Source organism: Silene latifolia, unplaced genomic scaffold (genome assembly GCF_048544455.1).
Source record: "Silene latifolia isolate original U9 population unplaced genomic scaffold, ASM4854445v1 scaffold_73, whole genome shotgun sequence".
In the NCBI taxonomy this organism is placed as follows: domain Eukaryota; kingdom Viridiplantae; phylum Streptophyta; class Magnoliopsida; order Caryophyllales; family Caryophyllaceae; genus Silene; species Silene latifolia.
Window position 1 is genome coordinate 4,834,357 of NW_027413640.1, and position 20,897 is coordinate 4,855,253.

Genomic DNA, 20,897 nt, shown 5'->3' on the forward strand with positions numbered 1-20,897 from the left:
CTTAATCTAATATGTTTTCATAATTAATTTGCTTGCTTGTTGTGATTCCAACTTATGCACATGTTATGTTTGATGAAATGCGAGCCTATGAATCCTTGCATTTATTACCCATCACTTACCTTTTCAATGAGACTTGTAAGACATAAACTAACTCGAGTCTCATTAGACCATGCATATAGTTGGATAGGGCGGATTAAGTCGACTTGTAGGTGTTGTACAATCTAATCGATTCGGCTCCGGGACCCAAACCTTCTTAGGGATTGTAAGACATAAACCAACTCGATCCCATCACAACAATAAGTGCTTCCATCTAGTAGAGAACATGTTTGTATGATCAAATCTCATGAATCCCCTATGAACCCATGACACCCTAGTGCTTTTAATCAATTGTTTACAACTCATTTTAATCATCTTGCTTGTTTTCATTACTTTATTTACATTGTTGATTAGTTTAGTTGATCTCCTACCTCAAACCAAATTGTGACACTCTTAGACACAACCATTTGCAATCGAAAATCCTACATCAATACCCGTCCCTTGGGATCCGACCTTTACTTACCTCTTTACTAAGAGTAGAGTAGTTTGTGAAGTTATAAATATTGTTTTGGTCTAGGTAACTTTTGACGACGAGTAACAAAACTGACGACACGACAAAAAAGGGCGCCGTTGCCGGGGACGGTGTTAACTTGATTTTATTTTCTTTGATTGTTTTTAGTTGTGTCTTTCTTTACCTTGGGGAAGTCAAACTCCTCAAGGTTTGTTCTAATTGTTTTCGAGTTGTTTGATATTTTGCATATCTAGGAGATCACAAGGTAACTTGTTACCCATTGATCTTAAAATTGAAAGAACTTTGACCAACAATAGAAGACTTGCTAGAAATACTTTGAGAGGTATTTGTGAGATTGTGGACATTCAACCAAATAATATTGAGTTTATCAACCCTTTTGCAAGAGAAGGAGAGGATAACCCAACACATAACCAACCACAAAATCAACCCACAATGCCTAAATTTTCATCACATTCCGTACCAACCGAGGATAACCTACCAAATGGTACTCCTACACCACAACATTTAACCGGTAATTTCATTGCAAAATCCGCATTTATACAATTGGTTGAGAGAAGTCAATTTGGGGGCATGCCTAGTGATGACCCTCATTCTCATATGGAGACTTTTTGTGACTATTGTGATGCGATTTCTCAAACCGGAGTTACTCAAGACCAAATTCGATGGGTCTTATTTCCTTTCTCTTTGATTGGTTCCGCGAAATAATGGTTGAAGAGCCTAAACAAGGCTACTCTTGGTATTGACTCTTGGAAGAAATTGGCACTTGCTTTCTACAAAAAAATTTATCCTCCGGAAAAGACTAACATGTTGAGAGCCCAAATCACCGGGCTCAAACAAAGGGATGAGAAATCTTTGTATGAAGCATCAGAGAGATTCAAGAATAATTGTCAATCTTGCCCACATCATGGACTTAGCGAGTGGTTCCTTGTACAACAATTTTGGAATGGTCTATATGAAGACTCCCGAAACATTCTCAATATGGGATCAAATGGTATGTTTACCGAAGTTGATGATAATCAAACATGGAACAAGATTGAGGAAATGGCGGTCCATAACTCATAATATAGTAGACCTCGGAAGGCTACTAGAGGAGGAAAGCATAAAGTGGACTCTATTACTCAATTGGGTGCTCAACTTAGTGCTCATATTGACACCATTAATTTGAAGTTTGAGAAGGCTATGGCTAAACTTGAAGAGGCCTCCAAATCACCTAAGCAACATGTTAATGTCATGGTGGCATCTTCATCAATTCCAAGTGGAGTATGTGAGAGTTGTGGAACTTTAGGACATGACCAAAGTTAATGTACGGGAACAAGTGAACAAGTGAATGCTTTCCAAGCATACAAGAGTTGTACCTTTTATTCCAACTATTACAATGAAAACACCAAATTCCATCCCAACCTCTCATACAAAAGCCAAAATGTTCAAAACCCTCAAACAACATACACCCCACCTCCAATGAGAAACCAAGCTCAAAGACCCTTTTACAATCAAAACCAAAGTTACCAAAATCAACCTCCATACAATCCAACGACTGACCAAGGTTTTGATGTTCAAAAAGCGGTCCTCCAAATGCAAAAGAACCAACAAGAATTTTTCACTCAAATGCAAAAGGATAGCCAAGCAAAAGACATCACCATTAACAACATACTAGCTCACACAAAGATGTTGGAGACCCAAATGTCTCAATTAGCATCTTCAAGTTCACAAAGACAAAAGGGGCAATTGCCACCTCAAGGTAATCCCCAAAGACAAGAGTCGGTGAGTGCCGTCCATTTAAGGAGTGGTACAAGGTATGAAGGGCCGAAGAGGCCCATTAATGAAGATGTTGTGAATGCTAGTGACAAGGAAAGAGTTGAAGACTCTAAGAAAGAAGAAGAACCCACCACCATTCAAGACATTTCAAAGGAGAATGAAGAGAAGGCTAAGGAGAAGGAGCCTATTCGGCTTCCATTTCCAAGTCGTCAAGCTAAGCCTAAGTTTGATGAACAACTTGGGATGTTTATGGAGATTGTGAAGAACTTGGAAGTCTCAATTTCATTTACGGAATTAATCAATCATGTTCCGGCCTATGCGAAATACATGAAAGATATTCTTACAAAGAAGAAATCCATCCGGAAACTTGAGACTATTGCTTACACTAAGGTGAGTAGTGCCATCCTACAAGGAAGTTCACCTCCAAAACTAAAGGATCCGGGAAGCTTCTCTATTCCATGAACCATTGGCGATACCACAATCAACAAAGCTCTATGTGACCTTGGGGCAAGTGTGAGTGTCATGCCATATTCGGTGTGCAAGAGGCTAGGAATGGGAGAGCTTAAGTGCACTAATATCACGCTTCAAATGGCGGATCGATCAACGAAGACACCTTTAGGGGTATGGGAAGATGTTCCGGTAAGAATTGGCAAATTCTTCATCCCGGTGGACATTTTCATTGTTGACATGGAAGAAGATTCCAACATTCCTATCATTTTAGGAAGACCTTTATTACACACTGCGGGAGCGATGATTGACGTGAAACATGGAGAGCTCACCCTTGAAGTGGGGGATGAAACAATCACTTTTAATCTTGATAAGACAATGAGAGCTCCCCGACTACATGAGCCATGTTTCATGATTGATCATTATAGCCGAGAAAGTGATAGGAAGAAGTTGGCATCTCAATGCAAAGAACAAGCTATGGGTAAAGAATCACCACCCATATAGGAGAAGAAAATGGGTAATCTCCAAGATGCTCCATACAAAGAGCAAGAACATTTCAACAAGAATGAGAGATTGAATAGCTCATCACCACTCATGACAAGAGAAGAAGAAGGCCTCATTGGCCATAATGACAAGAAGAAAGAGGAGTTGTTCTCATCAACTCATGATACTATTGGGGAACAAGTAGATGAAGTTTGCGGTCTTTGAAATGATGAGTTTGAAGGGTTATTCAATCCTTATTTTGGTAATGCTATGACCCAAGACCACAATGAAGAACAACATGTGTAAAGGTCTATTGAGGATCTTTATCATAACAATGAACAAGCATTCGACTACTTCTTCAAGGTGTTGAGCAACATCAACAACACCTTGGCTATGCCCCCTTGACATCTCATACATAGATGAGAGTTTGGTGGTGTCCTCCCTAAACCACCATTTGTATATATTATAACCCCTTAACTTGCATTTTACTTATTGTATTGCATTTTTGTCAATTTTGGGTTTGTATTTTTATGCCTTGATCAAGATTTTCATTTCGAGAGAAAGTGAGGGAGGGACTTATATGTTTATTGATGTGTAGTGTTTTGACATAGTGTGGGGATAGCAATTACCTAGGCTATCCAAGCCTTCGTAGTGCCCCCACAATGAAGACCAAAGGCATGAAGAGTAAATGACACGGGTTATGAAATACCCACGGATGGAACTGAATTCGTGAGGTAGAGGGACAATCCGAGTGGCCCGACAAGAATTCGCTCATCCTGACAGACAATCCGAGCGTCCTGGGAAGAAGACGCTCGTCTTGAGAGAGCTGGAAAGAAAAAATTTGGTCTGACTGAAGATCTGAGCGTCTCCATGTAGAATCCGCTCGTCTCAGTCAAGACGCTCGTCTAGACAAGGATCCGCTCGTCTTACTGCTGGTAAAATTTGGGATTTCCTCCTGACAAGGAATCTGAGCATCCTCAAGTAAATCCACTCGTCTCCTCATAAATACGCTCGTCTTCCTCAGAAGACGCTCATCTCGGCACGGTCTTATTTTCTGAAGCAAACTGAAGCAGAATCCGAGCATCCCGACCCAGAATCCGCTCGTCTCCCCCTGTGTAATTCAAATCCAACGGCATTAAAACCCCACCTTTCCCATTTCATTTTACTCATTCAAAACACAACCACCTCTCCAAAACCCTCAATCCCTCCATCCACAAAAATCAAATTTCTCAACCAAATTCACCCAAATTAATTCCAAACTCCCTCAAAACTTAAACAAATCACTCCTTTGTCAACAACAAGCAATTAAAACACCAAAATCTTCAAAGTTTGAATCGATTTTTAGGATACAAGGCAAAATTCAACTATCCTAAATCTATTTGGGTCTTATTGAAACTTGAAGAAATCAAGCATACCTTTGGTGTTACTACATACAAGGAGAAGATGGCTAGGACAAAAGGTGGAAACAAGACACCTCCAAAGAATAATCTCTCAAAAAGGCAACAAGCTCTACAAGATTTAAAGGCTTTGGTGGTTCAAAGTGCAAGTATGGAGATTCAAGAGACTACTCCTCCTATGGTGGAAACTACTACTTCTACTCCGGTTGTTGAACAACTACATAATTATCCGGAGGTAATGTTCACATCCGATGCCCATAGGAAGAAATTTTTATCTCTTGCTAAGAAATCTATTTTACCCACCAAGTTCATATGCCAAGAGACTTTGACCAAATTGGGTGTCTTAGAACAAACAAAGAATTTCTTCGAGTCCATGGGATTGCTTACTTTGTTTAATATGAAAGAGTTGACCTACTCATCCCTCACCTTTGAGTTTTTAAGCTCATTGCAAGTTACCAAGGTGGAGACTCGAACAAACATTGAATTCCGCCTTGAGAATGTTGATAGGAAAATGTCTTATGCCGAGTTTGGTAAAGCTTTTGGCCTTAGCAATGACTCGACCTATGTGAAGAATCCCCCAACAAAATATGATCCTGCTCCCTTATGGAAGGCTATTACCAGGAGAAATTTCACATCTTACCATGATTGTCGTGCCCTTTATGTCCATCATCTGGGCATAAGGGTGTGGCACAAGGTTGTTGGGCATACTTTGATTGTTAGAAAGGGAACAAACCACTTCACTGAGCTTGATTTTATTTATCTCGAGTCAACCTTGAATGTTGGTAGAGCGTTCACCAAGAGGTACAATATTCTTCGACTTTTGATCGAGAGGTGGCTCAATATCGACCAAGGAAAGGAAGGCACGACCTTTATTGTTAATGGGGGATTGGTAACTTATTTGGCAAAATACTTCAACCAGGACTTCAAAAAAGATGGAACTTATAAACCGGTTAAGGGAGGCCATATCATTGATCTAGCCACCATAGTTCAAAAATTCAAATGGGTCAAGAATGATACTCTTGACGACAAATTTGGGTGGTTAACAAAAGATGTCAAATCCTTCACTTTACCGAACAAAATTTGCCGATTAAATGTTCATAGGCCACACTACCTTCTCCCACTCTCCGAGGAAGCCGATTAAATTATACAACATCAAAGGGAGGACATTGCTGAGCCCTCCTCCTCTATTATCACTCTACCCTACCCATTCACCTACCATGAGTTTCAACCAGAAAATGTTACGGCGGGGAATGACTACTTGACTCTTTTGATGCAACAAATGCACAAGCAAGCCCATGAGGATAGAGTCGATGCTTATAGAGCACAATATCCGCCCCTCCTACATCTAGCTAGGCAAGGACTTCTTGACCCATCTTGTCCTTTGCCTAGTTAGGCAGATAGCGAAGTCTTCTTTCCTAGTGCTTCTAGGGATGCTAGCTTGGGTGAAGAGGAGGTTGTTGTTGTTGAGAGTGGTGAAAAAGAAGGCGAAGAAAATGAAGAAGAAAATGAAGAAGGTGAAGAAAAAGAGGGTAGTGAGGAAGAAGAAGGAAGTTCAAGTGCAAGTGATGATAACTCCGGATCTATGGAGGTTGATTCTAGTGAAGAGGTTGATGATGATGGAGATGATAGTGATGACGCCATGGGCGACGATTGAGGATTAGCAAGCTCTTGGGAGGATGCCACATTACTTTGTGAGTTTCCTACACCTCCTTTAAGTTTTTGTTTATTTCTCTTGTTTTTCATATAATTTTTATCTTGATCATGATTTTTGAGTCCTAGCATCATCTAGAGGACTCACACCTCGGTCCCATTGAGGTGTTTCTTTTATTGTTCCCACATTCAAAATCCAAAATGACAATTGTAGTTTAATGCATATCATCCTGATGCATGAACTCCCTCAATTTTTGACATTAGAAATAATGTCTATTTTGGTTTGGGGAAGTTTATGCATATGCATTGGGGGCTAATCTAAATTATGCTCTCCAACCAAAACAAAAAAATCATGTATCATATAGCATAGCTTAGTTTACATTCACTCTTGTTTATATGTCATATAGTTCGCATTTAGTTTAGAAATCATGCATTTTCATATAAATTGCATAATTTCCTATCGTATTGGCCATTGAGGACAATGCCCATACTAGTGCGGGGATGGGAAATTCTAACATGACTTTTTAAAACAAAAATGATAAAAATTGAAAATTTTGAAAAATACAAAAACATGTCTTTTCATTTCATAAATCATAAAAACCATAAAAATTTGAAAAATTCAAAAACCCAAAAACATGTTCATTTCCTTTGTAGTGTAATCTTGTATATATTGTATATATTGTGTTTGTTCATCCTTTTTCACATTTATCGACTACGCCACATCCGAGACATGAGGATATTGAAGACCGCATGATATGATCTTTCCAATCTCCTTTTTCCTCTCTATGTTAATGACTATGTGGCTTTATTTTGATTGATGCGGTATAAACAATGTGATTATAGTATTTCATTTAGCTTATATGGCATACTAGTTGGTAGAATCATATGCACTAGGTTGTATATATGTTAGTTGCATCATGGCATATAGTTGCATGTTAGGAAAAATTTTGTGAAACCATCTATTTGGGAAGCTTGACAAGTGTATATAAGGTCCTTGTAGATACATTTTCTTCTTAAGACTTTGCTTGTTAGGATACTTGTAAAACACCCTAGGATGTGTCATGCTAGTATCCTTTGACCCATGGATTAAGGCCTAGTCAAGAGTACCTTGTGGTGTGATAACTCCTTGGCTACCGTTTATTCCAAGGTGACCCTTGAAACCATGCAACCATCATCCATGTTCTACCACATTTTGTCATCAAAAAAAGGGAATGGGCACAAAAATTGTTCAAAATTTGAGTTCAAGAAATGAAATGAAAAATCAAAAAGTTTGTAATTGCATCAAAAGGAAAGAGGAGTAACAAAAATGAAAACTCCTATGCTTCAAAAATAAGCACCCTCACTACAAATGGTGTAGCTTTGAAAATGTTCAAAAGAAAATGCAAAAAGTTGAAAGTTGTCAAGTATTGAAAACGCCAAACATCAAAAGAAATGGCAAAAGAAATGTTCTCAAAATGTTAATGCCACAAGAAATTGGGGGGGAAACAACAACAAAGCAAATTCCCATATGAAACTCAAGTTCTATTAATCCCTTTTCCATCGTATCTACTTTTGTGCATGGTAGAGAGAGGACGACCCTTCTTCTTGTCTAGGCAAGAAGGGGAATTCCACGATCCTCCAGTGTTTCTAACACCATAGGGAGTCTACTCTTGACGAAAGCATTTAACGATTGAGGACAAAGGTACCCTAGCTTGACACAACTTGGAGGTGATTTATTGGTATCCTTCTAGGCTTAGTAGTTTGAAGAAATTGCATCTATGAAGGAGTGTGTACCCTTGAATTGCTTCCCCTTTAGATAATTTCCGCCACTTAGATGAGGAAAGTGGCTATTCATTTTTATAGATGCATCCATTTACTTGTTTTGTGTGCTTTAATGTTTGGATGTGTCGCCATTTTGGCAAGCCCCATCTTGCCTTGCAAGAAGGCATCCTACCTCATGGTTGTCTTGTTGTGAGTTGAAGGGGAGGAGTGAGACCCGCTAATTGTCTCACATCGGCTATATTAGTAGGTTAGTTTGAATAAGGGTCCTAGTTTTTGTCACCTCTTTAGTCGGGACGAGCAAAGGTTCGGTTTGGGGATATTTGATGTGACTCATATTTAAGCATATTTAGTCCCCGAATTAGCCTCGTTCCTATGCTTTTTAGTGCATAATTGGGTCATTTACTATCTTTAGTTTCCCGTTTTGCATATTCTTTGAGGTTTTGATCCCTTGGTAGGAAAGGAGTGCAAACCTTACATTTTCATGGCAAAATGGAGCTAAATTGATCAAATTCAATGACCAAGCATCAAAGGGAAGACGAAACTAGAAGGCCTAAGTAGACAATAAAGTAGATTGGGCAATGATGAAAAGATCCTTGCATCCCCAACAAGATCCCCAAGGATTGTTGAGGAAAGAAGAAAAGAAAAGTGCTGACCCAGGATCCGAGCGTCTCCCTGCCCAGGACGAGCGTCTCCCTGCCCACCAATCCGAGCGTCCCGATGCCAAGACGCTCGTCTTGAGGCCAACAGATCCGAGCGTCTCTCCCCTGAACAGCTCGAATTCCCTTGCAGAACCCACCGTGCTTACTGCCTAGACGCTCGGGACGAGCAGATTTCCTGGAGACCACCAAAATGGCACTAGTAGAAATAAGGCAATTGGCATCGGCACAGTGGCATCGGTTCTACTAATAACCGATGCCAAATGTACTTTAAGGGAATAGTGGCATCGGTTATTACTAAACAACCGATGGTATGATCATTTCTTAGGCACTGGCATCGGTTACTTAAACAACCGATGTCAATTTAGTTAGGGTTATATACATTACTCCGTATCATTTCGTCCCCTTCCCCTTATTTCTACACAGTCCTTCCTTACCCACTCCCCTTACAATTAACCACCACCACAACCGCCACCACGCACATCTCCCTTCTCTTTCTCTCATCTTCTCCCTTTCATCGAGACCATGCGGCTGCTTGGATCTCGCTTTGAACCTATCCATAGTCGGCGCCGCTTCTCCCTTTCAATCTCCCTATTTCTCAGGTATTTTTTCCTCTCCTTTATTTGTTTCATGTTTATTTAGGGGTGAATTTAGGATTTAGGGTTGATTCGAATTTGATTTTGGCAGAATTTTTATGGTTTGTTTCTATCTTTTCCTCCTCCTCTTTTCCTATTCTAGGTATTATATCTCACTTGAATAATTTCAGTTTAAATGACTAGGGTTTTAAGGAAAAAATTGTTCAATTCTAAATTAATTTGTACACTACTAAATTAGTTGATATAGGCTGACCTTTGTGTTTCATTTCCAGTTACTTGTATACAATTCAAACACAAAAATGAAGCTGACCTTTGTGTTTGATTTCCAGTTACTTGTATACAATTCAATCCTGTAAATGACGATTATTTCATCAGCGGCTCACTTGATGCTAAGGTCATGGTTTGGAACGTGTCTGGAAGACGGGTTGTTGATTGGACTGACCTCCATGAAATGGTTACTGCTGCTTGTTATACTCCAGATGGCCAGGTTCAGTCACTTCTTACTTCTCTTTTCTGACACATGTTAGCAATTCAGAAGAATGATTGTCTGCCATATCCGTCCTGTGGTTTCTGAAAAGATTTCCTGAATGATGGAATTTTCTATTCTGGAGCTGATTGAAATGTAAATAAACCAATAGTCCATTTATATGTTCAACACTAGACATTTGGACACATTTAGTATTTTGATACTTGATTAAAATTGAAGGATTTTTTATAAGATAGCTGATAAGACAGTAAGACATTAACTTAAGTCGAATACCCGTAACTAAAAACAAAGTTGTTTCTAGGCAGCAAACAATCTCTTTATTTTATACGGCTATTTGTCTCTTATATATGTTTCTTGTTATGATGCAATGATGCTTATGTTCGTCTATTGCATTTCAGGTACTTCTTCTACTGCATGAATGCATACTTGAAGAGGATAGGCAAACAAGAATCAACATGACTAATAGTGTTGTCTGAAACTGGGGGTATAGTTTTTGATCTCATTGCTCTTGAGTTTTATATTATGTGGATAGGCTAAAGAAGGTCTTGTATAATGATATACAATTTCAAACCTTCAAAGGACTATTGTTCTTGTCTGGCCGACAAGGTTTATTTTGTTGTTCTTATGAAAAAAAAGACCCCTCGAATAATAAGATATTTAAAAAAATAAGAATCGTACCACAACCGCCTGGTGTTAGAGTTCGTTGCCATTATGCTTGGTAGAAGAATTGAGGTCAGTGTAGAACATCAATTTCTTCAACGATGATGTAAGAATGTAGTTTTTGTTGTTCAATTTAGTTGAGTATTTGGTTGTCATCCACAAAATCCTTATCATTAATCATGATAGTATGCCATTGGTGTTGCGTATAGGTTTTTAAGAAATGTAATATTAGCAACCTCCAAAATTTTTATGTTTCCTTATATTGCTCAATTGTCTGGCCTTTTAGAACGTGCAACAATTACGAAGAATTGGTAGTATAAGCGAGACTCTCCTGCTATGGCCTTCTCTCAGACATTTTCACGAACTACAACAAAAGTGGAAGAATAGGTTCGTTTAAGAGGAGAATGATGCTACAATTGTGGAAGAAGAGGTTCGTTTAAGAGGAGAATGATGAATTAGAGTGGATAACTGTGTGAGCCTATGAGGTAATATAAGCGAGACTCTCCTGTTAATTCTAAACCTAAGTTGCTGCAACTTAAATAATTTCTATTCTTTTTATTGGAGTAGATTTATGAAGAAAATCTTCATGTGTTATACTGGTGTCAATGCTCCCTGCTATGGTACTTATGGTTCTTGTTGTCTCAAAACTGATTTTATACTGATGATGTTGATGTTCTCTTCGTGCGATTTGGTTAGATTGGTGGAATGATGATTCAATTTTTACCTTTTATGGTCTGCATTCTTTGTATGTAAACTGTCAAGATACTTTGCCAAGTCCTGACTCTCTTTTAACTTGAGCATGCAGATACTTTACTGTAATATTGGAAATCCTCAATCTCTTGGCCAGCATCCCGTTACTTTCTTCCGTGAGGTTAGTATTGTTTATCAAGTGGTCATCAATTGTACGTTATTGTCAGTAGAAATTGTTAATGATAATAATTTAACTGGACGCTGTCAGGTCCTTGCTCTATGTGATCATCCATATCTTCTGAAGAGGATTGAAACACGAGGACTATTCAGGTAACCGTGGTATAACCTAATTTTCTTCCTTTTTTTCTTGTGGCTTTCTAGTAGTGAGTCAGCCCGACCGTCTTATAGTTGAAGCCATTTGCTTAGGTAGGATACAACTCTTGACGTGTTATATGCCTAGGAAACTGTTTAAGTAGGCAGTTTAAGTTTGCTGTTCTCTTCGTGCGAATTGGTTAGAAATCTGAGTGAGTGTGGCCTAGACTTTGGATGTGAGGCCAGCAAAAGCTCATTTGTTTGTGCGTATCCTTTGAGTAGTGTCCTTTGAGTTGTATTTAATCTATAAATTGTTTCAAGTAGTTTATTTCTCTTTCTAAGTTGTAGTTTAGTTAATCATTATGTTGTTCTTGTTTACGGTGTGCAGGTTCAGCAATTACACCCGAAGAGATGAACGAGGTTCGGGAGCTTTGGGCTCTATTTTGTAACAAAAATATACAATGTAGTGAACGGTTGATTTTGATACTTGAATAGTTATGGGTTTTTTTGTATGTGATTTTGTTGCCGGATACAATTTCTTGAATGGCTGTAATTTATTTGGATTTCTTGGTATTGAACTTATGAAATTTGGATTGCTCAATTTATAAATTGTCGAATTTTCTATAGCGTTTAAAAAATAAAATAATGCAGGTATGATTGTCGAAATAGCCAATAACTTATTTATTGGCTAGGCACAAATTTTTTTTATTGTTGTAATTGATGATTGACATCGGTTCTTAAGTTACAACCGATGCCAATAATGCAAAAATTGGCATCGGTTTTTATGGTATAACCGATGCTAATATGTGTAAATTGCCATCGGTTAGAACCGATGCCAATTGAATAACAACCGATGCCAATATGTGTAAATTGGCATCGGTTTATGAACCGATGCCAATTCAAAAAAATGTCATTGGCATCGCCCGCATTGGCATCGGTTGGGAACCGATGCCAATCACTGTTTATAACCGATGCCAATTGCATTAATTGTACTAGTGGGATATGGGCATCTCCTTGGAGAGGAGCACTTCCTCAACTTTTCTTAAGGGTCTTAATAGTCATTTAAGCTCTTAGTAACCCTAATCCTTGTACCTAATCTCTAGTATAAATACCCCATTGTACTACCTAGATTAGCATGTCATCCTAATAGGATCTTAATCTTATCTTAATCAAGTCTTAATACTCTCTTAATCTTGTAATCAACTCTTAATTTAGCATTAATACAAATCTCATTTCTTAATCTTTCCTTAATTTCTCTATTGTTCATCATTTATTTTGGGTAATTAGAAGATTATTTGGGTTTATTTGGAGGATTGACAACCTTCCATCAATCATCAAGTACTTCTATTATTCTTTGCTTTATTATTTGGAATTATATTTATAGGTATAATTCTCTCTTAATCCCTTTTTAATTATTGTTAATCATCTTCATTTGTTCATCATGTTTTGCCTTGCTAGTATGATTGACAACCTTGTTAGCATGTTAGACTTGGTAATGAGTGAGTAGTTTCTTTAACTAGGGTTAATGGGGAATTAGGGGAAACCAACATGGGGATTGATTCATGCTTAATCTAATATGTTTTCATAATTAATTTGCTTGCTTGTTGTGATTCCAACTTATGCACATGTTATGTTTGATGAAATGCGAGCCTATGAATCCTTGTATTTTTACCCATCACTTACCTTTTCAATGAGACTTGTAAGACATAAACCAACTCGAGTCTCATTAGACCATGCATATAGTTGGATAGGGAGGAAAAAGTCGACTTGTAGGTGTTGTACAATCTAATCGATTCAGCTCCGGGACCCAAACCTTCTTAGGGATTGTAAGACATAAACCAACTCGATCCCATACAATAAGTGCTTGCATCTAGTAGAGAACATGTTTGTATGATCAAATCCCATGAATCCCCTATGAACCCATGACACCCTAGTGCTTTTAATCAATTGTTTACAACTCATTTTAATCATCTTGCTTGTTTTCATTACTTTATTTCCATTGTTGATTAGTTTAGTTGATCTCATACCTCAACTCAAATTGTGACACCCTTAGACACAACCATTTGCAATCGAAAATTCTACATCAATACCCATCCCTTGGGATCCGACCTTTACTTACCTCTTTACTAAGAGTAAAGTAGTTTTTGAAGTTATAAATATTGTTTTGGTCTAGGTAACTTTTGACGACGAGTAACAAAACCGACGACACGACCAAAGAGCCACGTTAAGAACCAACGAAAGCAAAGAACATCACAAAGAAAGATACCAATTAAGTACAAACTAAGCAAGATTACTCCCAAACAGTCATACCACTAGAACCTTTACCACACCACAAGTCAAAGTTACTCCAGTATAGCCACTATCTTCGTAACTACAAATTAGAACTTTTAATCTGAGAATAGAACTTAAACAAATGCACCACACCTTAAACAAAGGTATAAAAGTAAACAAGATCAAACCATGTAGTATATCAACATCCAAACACGATGAATAGATATCACGTCAACAATTCACTAAGAAAATATTAATTTTCTATAAAAGATATTAAGTCATTTGTTAACGAACGAAATTGTAAAAGAACCAAAATCGCACACTCTACTCCCTTAAAACAAACTTCATCCCGAAATTTTCTAAGGAATACTTAACCATTCATACTAACACATAAACTAATCACTGCGTCATTAACCACAATTTACTCATACCATTTACTTAGCTTAAGATAGAATTTACATACAATAGCATATCACCTCCTCTTAAGCATATCCATACCTTATTCATTCAGTTCCATCAATTCACATAACGATGTTACTACTAACTCGAATAAACCATACATATTGGACTCGTTATGCAGCAAACCTACGTTTAACACAGTTACTATCTCATGAATAAAACTGAAATAATTAAGGGTAAAACCAATACATTTCTACATGACATACTTCATCTTAAATCCAATGCTACACAGGGTAAGCCATTTTATCTTGCTACTACGTTCACTGCTTCATGTTACTACCACGAATTTTATCAAATGCACGTAACCACTTACACATGTATGATGTATCACGTCATAGTCATTCAGTCCCACCATTCTCATGTCAATACCATTGTTAATTCACTATATCACATATCCACGGTAACCTCTACAACACCCAAACTTACCATTGTTGGCCTTTATATACGTTCTTACATCAGCATAAATTATACTTAACATAATATAAACAAATAATATCATCCATAAAATAACTTCATTCATATCAATACACATGAGTTGCAAATTATAGGTAAATCTCATACTTCACAAATAACTTATCAAATCCGTTTCAAACACAAGCGCTATTCTCGCCACAATTATCATCACGCCCAATCAATTTACAAAAAAGAAACCATTCAACATGTTGCTAGGTATGCCGTTCTAATCATGTAATTTATAAATCACATTATGCATATACCGTCTAAGAATATCGAGTTCACCAATATTACCCATATAGGTGCTTGAAACTGAACGTAAATTATCCATAGAAGCATGTACTGCACTCATTGATAAGGCTAAACATTACTCATATACCAAACGTATAGCATAGAAGCCAATTGCTTACAACACCTTAATACATTTTAGCACAATTGTCATTTGCATCATAATTACTAACATGTTCGGTATTAATTCATACAAATTAACATTTTCACTTATATGCATGAATTTTCACCTATTGGTGTACACGTTTCATTCACATCTGGTCTTCCCATTAGAAACACGAATATAGTTGCTATAAATTAACCGTTAGCTACGCATGTCGTCATGTAGGCTACTAATTCATGATATTATTCAAGTGTATCCATACCTCGAGACATGCCATACTGAATTCATAAAATCACATAATTATTCCATGTCAACTTATTCCTAACATATGGTACAATTACACTAATTCACATATCAACAATGTCATTAACTCGTTATGCAGAATACTTGAAACACACGTACATATTTTCTTATGATACAACATCTCATACTTACGCAAATCACTTTCCTAACAATTAGCATTATGTTCAGTAAACCAACATTATAACCATGCCTCAACATTATTAAATCGTCACCCATGCTCCTACTATTCTCATTTAACATTACCGCATCTTCCTTTTCCGATCACAATTACTTCATACCTCACGCCAATCGCCTAACGATCTCCATATTTCTAACCATATTATAACATACTTGGCATGTTAAATCATGCAATATTTCATACCCCCTCAACCATCTCCTTGTAGAGTAAGGCTTTGAGATTTCGGGATGCAAAGCTTACTTGTCATAAAACACATAAAAGCACACATCCGCAAATACTATAAAACATGTGGCCACTTCGAAAAAACACAAGCAAGTAATCACTTAACCACGTTCTGAGCTATTATACCTTTTAGGAAATATAGAGAGTCATTGAAGTGGGAGAATTGGAATTAAGTTCAAAATGCAAACAATCAATTGTACGAGGTCACAATCTAATTTGTCTAAACAGAATTTTATTAGCATTTTGTCTCAATCCAAGGTCAACTTGCAAAAATCATAATCAACTTGACCACAAACAAACATTACTACATTACCCAATCTTACGTCAAATTCTCAACTTCCTCCTTGACTCAATAAACTCCTCAACTTCACTTCCTCTTCACACTACCCATCACCATCACATATAACCATACGCCTTTGTCACAAGACCGTACCAATTATAAGGTGGTACCCTCCACATCATAAGATCCGTCTAATTCATGCACATCGACCAATACATATGTAAAACAATGCATTAAGATGCAAAAGAACACCTCTGAAACCAATATGACATGCCAAGGGGTCAAAAGGTAAGAATCCGGCCATAATAGGGGTACTAGGTCGAGTGCCCACTCTACTCGACCGAGTAGGGGGAGATCAGAAGCTCGTAAAGCAGGTATTCAGGCTGCTCGTCCGAGTGAAAAGGTGTACTCGGTCAAGTACAAGGTGTACTAAGTCGAGTACAATGTGTACACGGTCGAGTACCCTACGCAGTTCTCAGCAACGTCCAGTTTTCGTAAAACAGCCATATCTTACTCGTTTCTTGGTCATTTGGGAATCGTAAGAGAACAAACTATCACCTCCAATTGGAATCACATCAATATCTTTTCCGGAACTATACTTATGACAGTTTTAAGACAACCCTTCCACATTCGGTCTTCATACAAATCAAATTTTCTTAAGCAAACAACTTAAGCATCAATAAGGCAAATAATAGCAACGAACTCAATACTTCTAAAATAAACCGGTATATAGGTGAGCTTTTATCAAACCAACATGTAAATTAAACATAACATACATATACTACACATGCTAGAAGTCACGATCATCTTTTCTTACCACTTTCATTCTCACAATTTTCCAACCGAATAATACGCATCACAACTCGTCAAAAATGAAATTGAAACCAATCATATCACAATTCGGTACTATTCACATAGTTCCTCTACTTACTCATGTCAATCATATTACTCATGAAAATCACCACATTACTCCACATACCCATATTAATGCACATAAACTACCACATTATACAACTTTCACATCACTTCCAACCAATCCACGTCACAACACTTCCAATCCAAGATACACATACACCACTCTATTCATGCACATATAAACACACACACGAAACGATCCCCTCGACACACCCCATAGTGACCGGCTCGAAGTTGTAAGGGTCGTATTGCGGTCTTAGGACGTCTCCCAAACCTTTGTGGTAGCTCAAAACAACTCCTACCCAGGTTCATTTTATTTAGACACCCTGCGTTCATTACTTCATTGGTTTAGTTTCCAAAATCGTCGCTCTGATAACACTTTGTAACACCCCCATTTACCATAGAGCCTTACCAAGGCCTATCTTAGCAATGGAAGCATTACCATCTCGGTTACCTGAGGTAAAGTATATCAAATAGAGTATAATGAAACATTTAAATAGATAAAAAGATTAATCTGATTACAAGTCTCCGAAAACCAAAACGATTACAAACTAATCTAAAAGTAAAACTGTCTAAACTCAACGGAAGCTATGAAAATGATGAATCATCGGTTCCCCATCCAAACCCGCATGCTAGCTCAAATATCCACACCTGTCAAACTCACTGCTCACCATTTGCCGGCAATATCAAATGGGTCACAACATAGCACATAAGAAAACACCACACAACCAAACATACATCAGCAGATATTCCAATATCAAAATCCTATGCCAAAGTAACCATACATACAATCAAGCATCTATCTCCAACTCTAAGAACAAGTAACCGACTACACACCAAGGTGAGTAGCCCTGCCAGGTTACTCATCGCAACAGGTAACCCACACCGCCAGTGGGGACCGCAGTCGTGTTGCCTAAGCGTTGCTCATCGCAACGAGCGAACCCAAGTCCATTAATGCGCACATCCCTCTTGCGTCGAGAGACACAAGAGGCGGACAATAGGGGTGAGACCATCTCTCGATATGACTCACAATCAAATCACAATATCACAATCCAATCACCATATCACCATCACACTATCACAATCATATTCCACAATAATTACAATCATAATAATAATCACACAATATCATACTGAGTAGGGAAACCCTACCTTTTCGCAATCCAACCACACACACAAGTAATTGCAATAGCAATCCTCCATGAAACCGTCACCTACAAATAATTATCACATAATGATTACTAACTACCTTCATTAATCGACCAGTATACACCCATTATTAAATCCCCCAACTCGCCCAAATTAGGGTTTGTACAAACAGAAACAATAAACTGATTAAAGACTAGAGACTTACTAACATGATTGGTATGGAAACGAGAGATCCGGAACCCACAATAGCTTAATCCTTGATTAGGAATTGATGAAGATGATTAGAGAGAGTTTAGGGAGTGTGTAGGTTTTTATAAAATGAATCAGAAAATGACGAAATGTTTTAAATACCTCTTCAATCATTTTAATCAGAACCACGCAATTAATCTGTTTCAGAGCGGGCACTCGGCCGAGTACCAGAGGCACTCAACCGAGTGTGCCCTAAACTCGGCCGATTACCCCCAAGGCAGTAGCCTGCTTAAAATGTACAAGACACTTTCTCAGTCCAGTACAACCCACTCGACCGAGTACGCAAGGACCAAAAAAGTGTAGTATTACATTATGTGGAACATTGATTCGAAATTGACTTACGAAGCTCAAAATTAGACATAGGCCTCTTTTGGTTACCTTGGTAATTCATGGGAATTTCATAATCCCATGAATTGTGTTTTTTAAAGCTTGTTTGGTTGCCCATTTTCTTGTAAAATGGAGAAGTTTACAACTCCCTTGGAGTTTTCAATTCCCTTGGAGATTACAACTCCTACATAATGGCGGAGTTTAATTACCTACTCCCTACTTGGTAATTGGAAACTCCTACATCATTTGCTACTAAAATTTACTCATTTGCCCTTTTAAAAAGAGAAATTATGTGTCACTAATATTACGAAGGGGTATATTGGTTTAGAGATTAAAATCAGGTGAATTGACACACTTCAACCAAATAATATAGGGGAGTTTAATTCATGGGAAAAACAAACTCACTCAAGGTAACCAAACATGTTTTTGTCAATTCATGTGAATTTTATACAGGAGTTGGATTCCAGTGAGTTACAAATTAACACAGAAATTCAACACCTGCATGAACCAAACGAGGCATATTATCAGATATGCTATAGTACATTTCTTGCATCCTAACACCAATCTAATTAAACTCCAATTTTTTCATCTCCCTTCCATTTCCAAAACAATATAAAAATCACCCATAAACTAATAAAATTTGTGAGGCTTCTCCATTACGGGTCGACTAGTGGGTGACGTACCGACATTTGTGGTTGGTCGAGGTGGTTGCGGAGCTGGTCGGTGATTCGTGTAACACCCAAAGAGATTGAGAGTAAATTTGTCTCACATCAGGGGAGTAAGACGCTTGTAATATATTTATGAGATATTCTACCTATTATTTAGTATCAAGATGTTGTACTTTTGAGCTTAAGTGAGGACAACGGTTCAAAGATGAACATCCCATCTTTAAATGGGTGTGTGGCGACGGTGATGGGACAGGTTGTTGTAATTCACGAGTATTCGAGTTTTGTTTGGGTCTAATAAATGAAAGGGGTAAAATCTAAAAAAGTCAAAAAATTTGTATAGGATCCGATAATGTGCAGGTAGGAAATATCATATTTACTTTTTAGAACATTTTTGTGTATTTTATACAAGCATACTAAAGCTAAGTACTGCCTAATCAGAAGGCCATGTTCTTAGGGATCAAAATAGAACGACAAACATATTCGATCCTATATTTTTCATAAAATCAAGTATAACAACCCGACCCACCACGGTCGTAACACAACCCCAATAAGATGGGATGTGTACCTTTGGGCCCATTACTTGTCCTCACTTAAGCCCAAAAGCACAAGGCCTTGGTACTTAGTGGTGGATGAGATTCTTTATAAACATATCCCGAGCCTCATATTTTTCCGATGTGGGACAACTTCCTCTCAATCTCTTGGGATGTTACAAACTCCCCCACTTAAATAACACAACGTCCCCGTTGTGCCCGGAGGCTGACCGCAGCCAAGCCCAGAATCCTCCTCTGCTAGGTGTGTGACCCGGGTACTCCCGACCAAGGGCTCACCACACGGTCACAGGGTTGCTCTGATACCATTTATAACAACCCGACCGACCACGATCGTAACACAACCCCAATAAGATGGAATATGTACCTTTGGGCCCATTACTTGTCCTCACTTAAGCCCTAAAGCACAAGGCCTTGTTACTTAGTGGTGGATGAGATTCTTTATAAACATATCCCAAGCCTCATATTTTTCCGATGTGGGACAACTTTCTCTCAATCTCTTGGGGTGTTACAAACTCCTCCACTTAAATAACACAACGTCCCCGTTGTGCCCGGAGGCTGACCGCAGCCAAGCCCAGAATCCTCCCCCGCTAGGTGTGTGACCCGGGTACTCCCGACCAAGGGCTCACCACACGGTCGCAGGGTTGCTCCGATACCATTTATAACAACCCGACCCACCACGGTCGTAACACAACCCCAATAAGATGGGATGTGTACCTTTGGGCCCATTACTTGTCCTCACTTAAGCCCAAAAGCACAAGGCCTTGTTACTTAGTGGTGGATGAGATTCTTTATAAACATATCCCAAGCCTCATATTTTTCCGATGTGGGACAACTTCCTCTCAATCTCTTGAGGTGTTACAGCAAGAACCTAAAACACAAACTCCTTTGCACCATCGCCACTGACATCCTCCCATCCTCCACCCCCCATTTTCTCGCAATCATCGCCGGAGATGAGGCTTTGATTATGCTCATCTCCGGCGAACCATCAATTCATAATCGATTAATTCATCTAATACCAA

At 38.3% G+C, this 20,897-nt stretch overlaps 1 long non-coding RNA gene and 1 other non-coding gene across 2 annotated transcripts; one reads left to right on the plus strand and one right to left on the minus strand.

Moving 5' to 3' along the window:
- Positions 1-1,372: 1,372 nt before the first annotated feature.
- LOC141640222 (small nucleolar RNA R71) lies at positions 1,373-1,479 on the minus strand. The gene has a single exon (XR_012542911.1). It is a non-coding gene; the product is annotated as a small nucleolar RNA R71 (small nucleolar RNA).
- A 9,299-nt stretch (positions 1,480-10,778) lies between these two features.
- On the plus strand, positions 10,779-11,785 carry LOC141640132 (uncharacterized). Its single transcript, XR_012542872.1, has 3 exons — positions 10,779-10,945; positions 11,266-11,331; positions 11,419-11,785. It is a non-coding gene; the product is annotated as an uncharacterized LOC141640132 (long non-coding RNA).
- The last annotated feature ends 9,112 nt before the right edge of the window (positions 11,786-20,897 follow it).